The 11,600-nt window shown below is 39.9% G+C and overlaps 1 protein-coding gene across 1 annotated transcript in view; it reads right to left on the reverse strand.

Annotated features, from left to right (window-relative positions):
* LOC132552977 (triple functional domain protein-like) overlaps positions 1-4,543 on the reverse strand; it is a 125,691-nt gene extending 121,148 nt beyond the window's left edge. The window contains exon 1 of the mRNA XM_060217183.1: positions 4,534-4,543. The gene's annotated coding sequence lies outside the window, so the exon portion shown is untranslated. The remainder of the gene's footprint in view (positions 1-4,533) is intronic.
* Between the last annotated feature and the right edge of the window lie 7,057 nt (positions 4,544-11,600).

Consider the following 11,600-nt stretch of genomic DNA (forward strand, 5'->3'; position numbering starts at 1 on the left):
TTTAACTCTGATCTGTATCATTACAATGTAACTTGAGATAGACATTCATCCTGAAGTATTTCTTTAGGAAATAGTCAAAAGCTAAAAATAAGATTAAAAGATAAATATCAATTATGGAGATGGTATAAAGTCATATGCCACCTCACACAATATACCTCCATTACACATTCTGCTCTATTGATTTATGTGATGGCTCTTGGTGAGGAACTTTATTGTAATTGAGAAACAAGCCACATTTTGATAAATGAATACTTATTGCTGAACTGATTTTTTTTCTATATTTTTTTCTACCACAAGCTAACAAGTCTTAAATTCACTTAGACAAATGGTATTCTGTGTTAATGTTTGGCAAACATCATCAGTCTTGATGTTATTACCAGGACAATGCTGGCATGTAAACCAATCACAGAAGTCTTAGACCAAGTAGTCATTGTTGTCTGTATTCATTCTCAACACAAGGAAATTTGGCAAATGTTTACTAAACACTTTGAAGAAAAAACATGGTCCTGAAGTTCTAACTGCCATCACACAATGATAGATGAGGCTGTGTTAGTGACAAAATCATTGATCTCTGTCCACAGTTGACAGGTTTCAGTAAAATAATGCTTAGTCCAGACTAAACATCATAATTCACCTAAAGACGAGATGATAAAATAACAGTGTTTCTTTGTCTGCTGTACTCAGGAAAACACATCATCATATGCATTCCAAATATTACATCAATGATATTTGTGATAAAGTTAAGGCTGTATGCTACCTGACACACTATAACTGTGATTTGTGAAAACGTTAAGGCTGTATGCTACCCACTGTCAAACTATAACTGATTTATGACAAAGTTTAACGTTGTATGCTACCTAAAACACTATAATTTGTGATAGAGAGTTTAATGTCATATGCTATCTGACATACTGTAACTGTGATTTGTGATAAAGTTAAGGCTGTATGCTACCTGACATACTGTAACCGTGATTCGTGATCAAGTTCATGTTTGTATGCTACGTACCTTACATGTTTATATTCACTTTGAAAAATACTTCAAGACAAATGATATATATATTATTTATATGTCTTTAAGCTAAGTGGGACTAGTGCTAGCATGAAGCATCGTTACAAATTTTGTAGAATAAAACGCAAAACCCATCCAATTTTCTTAACTTCCCTCATATAATAGTGTTTGTTCTTCAATATAATGATGTAAGTGTTTGTATAAGATGAATTAGCTGTACACAGAGTGAAACAGCCAGGCAGCAATGACAGTTACTGTTACGCCTCTATAGAAGCTATCATTGTCAGTTTCAATGTACGTTATTCATGCCTGTACTATTACTTATGAATGTTATTGCCAAGGAAACAGCACGCTGTGGAAGAAAATCTTGATAAACTCTTTTCTCATCTTTTTTTAGAACAGGACCAAAAAAAAAACCAAATATTAAGGAAGAGGTGTATGTAAAGAAATATAAATGTACGCATAGGGATTTAGGAAACTTCAGAGAAGCAAACAGGGATGGTATTTTGATGATGTCAGTGTGGAGCCTAGCACTTCACACACCTTTAATCCTTTCAAGTATCTCCAAACATTTCACATAATACAGTAGGAATTCATTTTTGTTGGAAACAAACCAGATATACTTCTGTTCCCAAACCTTTAACACATCTACATAGTATCTATATCCCTCCAATTTCTTCTTCCTCTCCCTCGTCCTCATCTCTCTCCTCCAAGTCTACATTCTTCTCCTTAATTCTCATCTCTCTCCTCCAAGTCAACAATCTTCTCCCTGTCTCTCGTCCACATCTCTCTCCTTCGAATCTACATTCTTCTCCCTGTCCCTCGTCCACATTTCTCTCCTCCAAATCTACATTCTTCTCCTTTTTTCTCATCTCTCTCCTCCAAATCTACATTCTTCTTCATCTCCCTCAGCCACATCTCTCCTCTCCTCCAAGTCTACATTCTTCTCCCTGACCCTCATCCACATCTCGCCTTCCCTCCAAATCCATATTCTTCTTCCTTTCCCTCATCCATTCATAGCCAGCATACCATCGTTCATAGCCAGCATACCATCATTCATAGCCATCATACCATCATTTATGCCAGCATACCATCATGCGTAGCCAGCATACCATCGTTCATAGCCAGCATACCATCATGCATAGCCAGAATACCATCATTCATAGCCAGCATACCATCGTTCATAGCCAGCATACCATCATTCATATCCAGCATACCATCATTCAGAGCCAGCATACCTTCATTCATACCATCATTCATATCCAGCATACCATCATTCATAGCCAGCATACCATCATTCAGAGCCAGCATAGCATTATTCGTAGCCAGAACACAATCATTCATAGCCAGCATACCATCATTCATAGTCAGCATACCATCGTTCAGAGCCAGCATACCATCATTCATTGCCAGCATACCATCATGCGTAGCCAGCATACCATCATACGTAGCCAGCATACCATCGTTCATATACCATCATTCATATCCAGCATACCATCATTCATAGCCAGCATACCATCATTCATAGCCAGAATACCATCATTCATTGCCAGCATACCATCATTCGTAGCAAGCATACCTTCATTCATAGCAAGCGTACATTCATTCGTAGCCAGAACATCATCATTTATAGCCAGCATATCATCATTCATTGCCAGCATACCATCATTCGTAGCCAGCATACCTTCATTCGTAGCAAGCGTACCATCATTTATAGCCAGCATACCATCATTCATAGCCAGCACACCACCATTCAGAGCCAGCATACCTTTATTCACAGCCAGCATACATTCATTCATAGCCAGCTTTCATAGCCAGCATACCTCATCTAGACCTAATTCAGTGCTACCTTGGCTATAGAACGTTTAGACCTACTTCAGTGCTACCTTGGCTATAGAACGTTTAGACCTACTTCAGTACTACCTTGGCTATAGAACGTTTAGACCTACTTCAGTACTACCTAGACTACAGAATGTTTAGACCTACTTCAGTACTACCTTGGCTATAGAACGTTTAGACCTACTTCAGTGCTACCTTGGCTATAGAACGTTTAGACCTACTTCAGTACTACCTTGGCTATAGAACGTTTAGACCTACTTCAGTGCTACCTTGGCTATAGAACGTTTAGACCTACTTCAGTACTACCTAGACTACAGAACGTTTAGACCTACTTCAGTGCTACCTTGGCTATAGAACGTTTAGACCTACTTCAGTGCTACCTTGGCTATAGAATGTTTAGACCTACTTCAGTACTACCTTGGCTATAGAATGTTTAGACCTACTTCAGTGCTACCTTGGCTATAGAACGTTTAGACCTACTTCAGTACTACCTTGGCTATAGAACGTTTAGACCTACTTCAGTGCTACCTTGGCTATAGAACGTTTAGACCTACTTCAGTACTACCTTGGCTATAGAACGTTTAGACCTACTTCAGTGCTACCTTGGCTATAGAACGTTTAGACCTACTTCAGTACTACCTTGGCTATAGAACGTTTAGACCTACTTCAGTGCTACCTAGACTACAGAACGTTTAGACCTACTTCAGGGCTACCTTGGCTATAGAACGTTTAGACCTACTTCAGGGCTACCTAGACTACAGAATGTTTAGACCCACTTCAGGGCTACCTAGGCTACAGAATGTTTAGACCTACTTCAGTACTACCTTGGCTACAGAACGTTTAGACCTACTTCAGGGCTACCTAGGCTACAGAACGTTTAGACGAACCTGCTGCAAGAGACAAACTTTAATGATGGCTTCTATGTTTACATGTACAACCTCATATGGACACCAGATTTATTTGTAAAGAGATTGAGAAACCCCTGGATTACTTTTGCGGTATGTCTACATTGTTATATAAGAAAATCTAGATTAAATCTCATTAAAAATTCTCCAGGATAATTGCATATTTCAATTAAATGTTATGTAAAACACTTAAAATCCAAGTAAAATATCTATTGCTCTTTTCACTTTTCTCATTTTAAAACTGATTATTACTAAAAGTAAAAGTCTGCAAATATCTAGACCTCTCTGACTGCTGTTTTTTATACAGTGAAGTCATTAAAAACATGTATATAATTAAACTAACTGCAATGGTTTCTATGCAAATGAATGATCATATCTTTCATAAGATTCCTCAGAAATCTAGATGAAATAAATGCTCATAGTCTAGTGCTGTGGGTTAACATAATCAAGAATGAAAAACAACACATCTGAATAATTTGATCAGGCCTAATTTTATAAGATGATTATTTAGCACCAGACAACATCGTTTTTATGGGGACAAAAATGGTTTTTCATCAGAAAACATTGCTCTTAAGTTAAAAGACATTGTTTTTTCTCATTTTTGAATCAAAATGACCATTTTCACACTGTAATTTTCACTTTTTTTGTGGTTCAAAAGTGAAATGGACTTAATCCAAAATGTGAGCCTATGTACTGAAATTATGAATAATATGGATGTAGGCTTAATCATGGGTCTTTATCTGGTAAAACATGGTAGACTAATTTAAACATGTAGCTGACCTTGATTACGCCACCACTGCTGCTACTGTCAGTCGTTCCTGTAGTTGCGGTAGAATTCACAGATGTCAGCGATGCTCGTCTCTCCATTGGAAGGTCATCCAGGGATGCGATATCACTGTCATACTCCCTACAAAACAGAATTAAAGAGACAACATTACTATTCTGATGACTAACATATAATTGTAGTCAATATGCAGTTTATATAGCAATGGTTGTCATACCCACATTCATCATTGTGCTAATTTGCCAAAAAGTGATGATGGGCCAAAATTTTAATGCATCAAATTAAGTACACTAACCCTATTTTCTTCTCTTTTTTTCATGAAGAAATTTTACTCATATCTAAACTGTACATAAATTATTTAGCATTCACTAATTACAGTAAGTTTCTTTTTTTTCTGTAAGTATTGACTTACTTATCTAGTTTTAAACCCACACATATATACTGCTGTTCAGCTGATCTACAAACAATGCCTATTTCACAACACACATGGGGGCACATCACATATGGGGCATATCACACATGGGGGCACATCACATATGGGGCACATCACATATGGGGGCACATCACATATGGGGCACATCACATAGGGGACACATCACATATGGGGGCACATCACATATGGAGCACATCACATATGGAGCACATCACATATGGGGACACATCACATATGGGGACACATCACATATGGGGCACATCATATATGGGGCACATCACATACTGGGACACATCACATATAGGGGCACATCACATACGAGGACACATCACATATGGGGACACATCACATATGGAGCACATCACATATGGGACACATCACATATGGGGACACATCACATATGGGGGCACATCACATATGGGGACACATCACATATGGGGACACATCACATATGGGGCATCACATATGGGGGCACATCACATATGGGGGCCATCACATATGGGGCACATCACATATGGGGACACATCACATATGGGGACACATCACATATGGGGACACATCACATATGGGGGCACATCACATATGGGGGCACATCACATATGGGGACACATCACATATGGGGCACATCACATATGGGGACACATCACATTTGGGGCATCACATATGGGGGTACATCACATATGGGGACACATCACATATGGGGACACATCACATATGGGGACACATCATATATGGGGCACATCACATACTGGGACACATCACATATGGGGACACATCACATATGGGGGCAAACCACATATGGGGGCACATCACATATGGGGGCACATCACATATAGGGGCACATCACATATGGGGCACATCACATAAGGGGCACATCACATACGGGGACACATCACATATGGGGACACATCACATATGGAGCACATCACATATGGGACACATCACATATGGGGACACATCACATATGGGGGCACATCACATATGGGGACACATCACATATGGGGACACATCACATATGGGGCATCACATATGGGGGCACATCACATATGGGGGCACATCACATATGGGGACACATCACATATGGGGCACATCACATATGGGGACACATCACATTTGGGGCATCACATATGGGGGTACATCACATATGGGGGCACATCACATATGGGGACACATCACATATGGGGCATCACATATGGGGGTACATCACATATGGGGCACATCACATATGGGGACACATCACATTTGGGGCATCACATATGGGGGCACATCACATATGGGGCATCACATATGAGGGCACATCACATATGGGGACACATCACATATGGGGCATCACATATGGGGGCACATCACATATGGGGCACATCACATACGGGGACACATCACATATGGGGACACATCACATATGGAGCACATCACATATGGGACACATCACATATGGGGACACATCACTTATGGGGGCACATCACATATGGGGACACATCACATACGGGGACACATCACATATGGGGACACATCACATATGGAGCACATCACATATGGGACACATCACATATGGGGGCACATCACATATGGGGACACATCACATTTGGGGCATCACATATGGGGGCACATCACATATGGGGCATCACATATGAGGGCACATCACATATGGGGACACATCACATAATGGGCATCACATATGGGGGCACATCACATATGGGGCACATCACATACGGGGACACATCACATATGGGGACACATCACATATGGAGCACATCACATATGGGACACATCACATATGGGGACACATCACATATGGGGGCACATCACATATGGGGACACATCACATATGGGGACACATCACATATGGGGACACATCACATATGGGGCATCACATATGGGGGCACATCACATATGGGGGCACATCACATATGGGGACACATCACATATGGGGACACATCACATATGGGGACACATCACATATGGGGGCACATCACATATGGGGGCACATCACATATGGGGACACATCACATATGGGACACATCACATATGGGGACACATCACATATGGGGCACATCACATATGGGGACACATCACATATGGGGCATCACATATGGGGGCACATCACATATGGGGGCACATCACATATGGGGACACATCACATATGGGGCATCACATATGGGGGCACATCACATATGGGGCACATTACATATGGGGACACATCACATTTGGGGCATCACATATGGGGGCACATCACATATGGGGCATCACATATGAGGGCACATCACATATATGGACACATCACATATGGGGCATCACATATGGGGGCACATCACATATGGGGGCACATCACATGGGGCATCACATATGGGGGCACATCACATACTGAGACACATCACATATGGGGACACATCACATATGGGGCACATCACATATGGGGGCACATCACATATTGGGGCACATTACATATGGAGCACATCACATATGGGGGCACATCACATATGGGGCACATCACATATGGGGGCACATCACATATGGGGCACATCACATTTGGGGGCACATCACATATGGGGGCACATCACATATGGGGACACATCACATATGGGGCATCACATATGGGGGCACATCACATATGGGGGCACATCACATATGGGGCACATCACATATGGGGGCACATCACATATGGGGGCACATCACATATGGGGCATCACATATGGGGGCACATCACATATGGGGACACATCGCATATGGGACATCACATATGGGGCATCACATATGGGGGCACATCACATATGGGGCATCACATATGGGGCATCACATATGGGGGCACATCACATATGGGGCACATCACATATGGGGCATCACATATGGGGGCACATCACATATGGGGACACATCGCAAATGGGGGCACATCACATATGGGGGCACATCACATATGGGGCACATCACATATGGGGGCACATCACATATGGGACACATCACATATGGGGCACATCACATATGGGGGCACATCACATATGGGACACATCACATATGGGACACATCACATATGGGGCACATCACATATGGGACACATCACATATGGGGCACATCAACAAAAAAAGGGATGACAATAAGCACTGGGTTTGCAGATAAATTCAGCAGTAGATCTGAACAGCTGTATATATATGTGTGGACTTAATAAGCCCCCACATGTGATATGTCCCCACATGTAATGTGTCCCCACATGCAATTTGTCCCCATATAAGATATTCCTTCATAAACAAAAACATTCTTTATGTTGTTAAAAGCTTTCTTGAAACTTCAGATTCTGTTAGTAAATTGTCAGACCAGATTTTTTTCATTTAAAAAGAAAGTGTCTGATTGTGAACTGACCTCTTATAGACTCCGAGGACTGGTTCCTTGGTGGGATGGAAAACCTTTGGAGCTGGTTTGAACTTGTACAACATTCGGTCCTGCATGAGTTCGCGTAGTTTCTTCACCCATGTCTGCTTAGCTTCCAGATTGGTACACTTCAGTATGATACGATAGTCGGATATTGGGGCACGACCCGTCCACAGAGCAAATTTTGTCTCATCACCTTCTATATGTTCTGTGATATTCACATCAGATATCTATAGAAAAACATCATAAAACACATTAGCGTTTGGTAAATGCTTAAAACACAATTACTGCTTCATGTTTTAGATCAATTTATACCACCATTGAAAAATTTATTTATTTAAGATAAAACTAAAATACATCACTTAATTTGAAAACCTGATAACATGTTCGAAACAAGAGATCACAGAGGGATATTGGGACCAACCATTGTATGAACTTTATTGGTTCTATATATACAGGTATGAACTTTATTGGTTCTATATATACAGGTATGAACTTTATTGGTTCTATATATACAGGTATGAACTTTATTGGTTCTATATATACAGGTATGAACTTTATTGGTTTTATAATAGTTAGATCTTTTCCCTTCTTTTCTCCTCAATTTTGAAAATGTTTCATCCAATACATCCCAAGATAGAACCACTTTTTACTGTCATAATCCAAGATGGCCACCTCTCAGCAATTTTGTTTTTCTAATAAGTCCCATAATGAATGATGCATGACAAGGGACCAAGGGAAACCTACATGTGATTTCTGTTTTAATTAACATTTTGTTCTCTGACTAGTTACTCACCATCAGTTTAAACTTATACATGTATTTTGCCTTCCCGTTACTGTCCTTGACCTCCTTGGCGAAAATGAGGCACGCGTCGAACAGGAAGATATGTCGGTCCCGGCCCTTTTTGATAAGTTGTTTTGGTTCCCACACCATGAAGTTATCCTGGAGCACAACTTCCCCTAGGGCTTCTAAACTGTCCTCCATGCCTTCCAGTAATGACAAGTGCATGGCATCATTAGCCTTTTTGGGGACACATGCCATCACCTCCAGACCATCCTTTAAGTCAAGATCAATCATAATAGGTCAGAGGGTATTCATAATAGGTCAGAGGGCATTCATAATAGGTCAGAGGGCATTCATAATAGGTCAGAGGGAATTCATCATAGGTCAGAGGGTATTCATCATAGGTCAGAGGGCATTCATAATAGGTCAGAGGGTATTCATAATAGGTCAGAGGGTGTTCATAATAGGTCAGAGGGTATTCATAATAGGTCAGAGGGCATTCATAATAGGTCAGAGGGTATTCATAATAGGTCAGAGGGTGTTCATAATAGGTCAGAGGGTGTTCATAATAGGTCAGAGGTTATTCATATTAGGTCAGAGGGTATTCATCAAAAAGACAGTTGGACACATTTGCGGATTTCTTATCCATATATCAATTTATAATAAAATCATGGCTCCAGTTCCCCTTTGTCACCATCACAGCATTAGCATTAGGAGTTAAAGTGACAGCTGCTGAGTGCCGACCAATCCTTTGAAAATTCTTTAAACAGTTTCCTTAAGATACTTTTTCTATAAACAAACATATATAAACCCTAACTACCTTTGTGTTTGTATCATGACCTTTATTTCCCATGTATAGGCACTTACTACAATATCCCTTTTGTGGAACTTGCAGCAGAACAGAATCTCCGTGAGAAGAAGTTGATATTTTGTCATTAACTGTACAGTGTTGCAATGTAGCAGGAAAGAGGGTCTCTCAGAAGAAACTGATATTTTGTGATTCTCTGGCTGGGTTTAATTTCTTATCTTCATTTCCCCCGAGTGGGCCTCGCAGCAGGACAAAAGGTCCTTGAGAAGAAGCTGATATTTTGTGATTCTCAGGCTGCATTAACATTCTTACCTTAATTTTCCCTGTGTGGGCCTCGCAGCAGGACAAAAGGCCCTTGAGAAGAAGCTGATATTTTGTGATTCTCAGGCTGGCTTAACATTCTTACCTTAATTTTCCCTGTGTGGGCCTCGCAGCAGGACAAAAGGTCCTTGAGAAGAAGCTGATATTTTGTGATTCTCAGGCTGGCTTAACATTCTTACCTTAATTTTCCCTGTGTGGGCCTCGCAACAGGACAAAAGGTCCTTGAGAAGAATCTGATATTTTGTGATTCTCAGGCTGGCTTAACATTCTTACCTTAATTTTCCCTGTGTGGGCCTCGCAGCAGGACAAAAGGTCCTTGAGAAGAAGCTGATATTTTGTGATTCTTAGGCTGGGTTAACATTCTTACCTTGATTTCCCCTGTGTGGGCCTCACAGCAGGACAGAAGGTCCTTGAGAAGAAGCTGATATTTTGTGATTCTCTGAACTGGCTTGATTAGATATGATGCTAATGGTTCATTCAATTTGTGCTTTTGTTGACATTCCTGTGAAAAGAAATTTTAATTCTTCAATTCTACATTCTTTAAAAAAATTCTGCTTTTGATTTGTGAAAATCAGATCCCTAAAAATCACATGGCTCATCAACGATATGAATTGTTTAAGTTATTCACCTTTGTATTTAATTTTCTATTTTTACAAAATTATCTCCTTTAGAATGGTAAATTATTTTATCAAACCTTCCACACACTTCAGGAAACCTAGCCCTTACCTCAAAGAAGGTGCCGGCATGTTCCACTAGGAGCTGGTTAGAGTCAGGCTTGTTCTTACAGTACGTTACATATATCGAGAACTTGGCAGCCTGAAACAAGATGATAACTTAATTATAGTAAATAGGTAAAACCACCATTCACTGGAGACAGATTGTACATATTTATCATAACATGCATCATATAAACGTGATATAAACATGATACGTGATATATACATGATATAAACATGATATAAACATGATATAAACATGATACATGATATAAACATGATACATGATATCAACATGATACATGATATAAACATGATATAAACATGATACATGATATAAACATGATACATGATATCAACATGATACATGATATAAACATGATATAAACATGATACATGATATAAACATGATATAAATGTGATATAAACATGATATATGATATAAACATGATATCAACATGATATATGATATAAACATGATATCAACATGATACATGATATAAACATGATACATGATATCAACATGATATCAACATGATACATGATATAAACATGATATAAACATGATACATGATATAAACATGATATAAACATGATACATGATATAAACATGATACATGATATAAACATGATATATG

Source organism: Ylistrum balloti, unplaced genomic scaffold (genome assembly GCF_031769215.1).
Source record: "Ylistrum balloti isolate Yb309-2 unplaced genomic scaffold, AGI_CSIRO_Ybal_v1 Utg370290, whole genome shotgun sequence".
Taxonomy (NCBI): Eukaryota; Metazoa; Mollusca; class Bivalvia; order Pectinida; family Pectinidae; genus Ylistrum; species Ylistrum balloti.